Consider the following 3365-nt stretch of genomic DNA (forward strand, 5'->3'; position numbering starts at 1 on the left):
GCCTCATTATTACTGTTGTTTATACTTCCATTTTGCCATTTGCCAGACAAAAAAAAAGTGAATTTTTTGCCTGATTTATCATCTGCCAGGCAAAAATCACAAATTTGACTGATTTAAAACTGTAACTATCTCACTATTACTGTTATTAAAACTTTTATTTTATCGTCTTCTAGGCGAAAAAGCAATCAAACTTGCGATTTTTGCCTGTTTTATTTTATGCCGGGTGAAAAAAAGCAATCAAATTAAAAATGTTGTCTTTGTTTGATTTATTTATTTTATTTGATTAAAACAGTAACTGCCTCATTATTGCTGTTGATTATACTTATATTTTATTGGCTGCCAGGAGAAAAACAACTATTAAACTTGCGATTTTTGCCTGTTTTATTTTATGCCAGGTGAAAAAAGCAATTAAACTTAAAAAATTTTGTCTGTTTGATTTATTTATTTTATTTGATTAAAAGAGTAACTGCCTCATTATTGCTGTTGTTTATACTTATTATACTTACATATACTTATACTTACTTATTTTATCGGCTGCCAGGAGAAAAACAACTATTAAACTTGCGATTTTTCGCCTGTTTTATTATCTGCTAGGTACGAATTACAAATTTGATTGCTTTAAACTGTAACTGCCTCATTACTGTTCTTTATACTTATATTTTATCATCTGCCAGGAGAAAAACTATTAAACTTGCAATTTTTGTCTGTTTTATTGTCTGCCAAGCAAAAAATCACATAGTTGATTGCTTAAAACACTAACTGCCTCACTATTAGTGTTGTCTGTACTTATTTTTTATTGTCTTCCAGGCAAAAAAAAAATACAAATTGAGATTTTTGTTTGATTTATCATCTGCCAGATGAAAATCACAAATTTGATTGCTTAAAACAGTAACTGCTTCACTATTACTGTTGTTTATAAGCTACTTGTCTGCCATTTTTGCCTGTTTTATTGTCTGTCTGACAAATCACAATTTTGATTACCTGAAACAGTAACTGCAGCACTACTACTGTTTTTAAAACTTATATTTTATCATCTGCCAGGTGAAAAAGCAACTATACTTGTGATATTTGCCTGTTTTATCATCTGCCAGGTGAAAAAGTGACTATACTTGTGATATTTGCCTGTCTGCTAGGCGAAAATCACAAATTTGATTACTTAAAACAGTAAGTGCATCACTATTAGTTTTGTTTAAATGAATATCAATATGCCATATCTAGAGACCAGAATATCACAGAGACTTCAGGCAGTAAGAAAATCCCTAGCAACCATCCAGATTACCATAGCGACGTCCTAGAAACACCTTTGAATCATGCATAGCAGCACCCTGGCAACTAGCCTAGTATCACAGTGTTAAGTTCTGCATGGACAAACACGACTCGCCGCTTCTTCAGACCGCAGAGATCAGTCTCTGACACATTACTTGTGTTTAAGCTTTAAGTTTAGTTGGTAAATAAACTCTCCAGACCCATAGCCTTGAAATATGAGTTCAAAAATATAGATGCAGTGGAGCAAAATAATATTCAAATACTGCGAGCTGCACCATCTCCCCTCTCCTTCAGGTGTTCTCCTGACACCTGCATGGCTTCAGGTCCAACTCAGTCCCTTTCAATACTCAGTGCTGCAGCAAAATAAATGTGTGTATAGATTTATAGAATATTAAACTACTGTACACATGCTAATGTATCAAGGGCCCTTGGCCCCAGTTTAGCAAAGGAGGCTTGAAACATTTTTCTAGTTTAATGTATATTTTAACTGGCAAGAACTTTGAGCAACACAACATGTGTATACAACACATGTATAATATATATTTATATATATATATATATACATACATACATACATACATACCATTTTATTCTTATTTTATTTTTAATTTGAATGTTATGTATATAATTGTATATTTAGCTTTATTATTTTAAATATACATTTTTATTTTATATTATTTTATATTATTTTTGGTTGCCAACAAACACGTCTTGTACAGTTTCCTAAGGCCGGAAATATAATGATATGATATGATTATATTTTCTGGTATATACAAATATTTATTACACAAAATGTTACCATACAAATTAAATTTCTTACATTTGAATTTAATTCATTGTTGCTTATTGCAACAATATGCAAAATGTATCAATATGCAAAATTATTAACATGACTTAACAATGTGTGTGTATATTTATATATTCTTCATATTATATACAAATATTTATCATGCAAAAAGTCAATAAAATGGCCTGGGACATTGAATTGACTTTCAAATATGTTAATATTGCCATAAACAGCATAGACTAAAATAGAACAATATGCATTATTAACATGACTTGACTGAACAGGAAAATTGATCATTTGGTCTCTAAACATTAGGTTTCATGCTCTCAGCAGCCAGTGCTTCATCACACAAACAAATCCTAGTCATCACAAACCATGTTTATCCTCACGTAAAGTCAGCTTCAGGCTACTATGTTTGATTTAAAATGTTATTTTATTATTAACATTATTTATTTTTTATTTTGTGCAGCTATCCCGATCAGAACAGACCTGTGAGCCATCAGTTGGGATCATGTGATCTGTTGGACTTCCCTTCTGATACCTGATGATTTTACGGTAAACTAAGCTCTCCTGTGTTCATCCCTCGCTCACTCTCTAGTCCTCATTACCTGTGCTACACGGCGAGTCGGGGGTCAATATCTGCACACTGCATTACTAGACAGTAAATTCAAGTAAAGTCCATTTCGAGCCGTGCCAACACAATTTGATGTAAAGCCATTACAGCGTGCTTGCGTGCCGTAGTGCTCGTCCATCAGAATACAGACAGATGCACTATTAGGACTGTAGTAATTGGTAGTCTCCTCGTCCTCTGCCGCGGACACACTTCCATAGTGGAGAAACCTTTTTAAGGTCCACTGGCTTTTACAATTAGATGTATTAGCCATAGCAAAAGCAAAATGGAAAAAAAAATCAATTTGTTAAAGTAAAGAGGCCATTTTTCTTTAAAGGGAAATGTCTGGGATGATCAGTTGAGTTTTTCAGCTGATGAATATTCTGCGCTTCATTAGACAGGCTGACTTCTATCCACACGACCTGTTGCCAACAAACACGTCTTGAACAGTTTCCTTAGGCCTAATATAATATAATATAATATAATATAATATAATAATTTTAGTATTTTGAGACTATAATGTTTTTATTAATAATTTAAATTAGTTTTTATTTATGCTTAATTTTAACGTTTTAGTAACATTTTTATTTTTGTCATTTTTATTGTTTTTTTTGTCTTTTTAAATTATATAAAATTACATATATTTTAGATATAATTTTTTTTTATTATATTTGTATTATTTACTTGTATTATTTTATTTAA

Source organism: Sinocyclocheilus anshuiensis, unplaced genomic scaffold (assembly GCF_001515605.1).
Source record: "Sinocyclocheilus anshuiensis isolate Anshui unplaced genomic scaffold, SAMN03320099.WGS_v1.1 scaffold1497, whole genome shotgun sequence".
NCBI lineage: Eukaryota > Metazoa > Chordata > Actinopteri > Cypriniformes > Cyprinidae > Sinocyclocheilus > Sinocyclocheilus anshuiensis.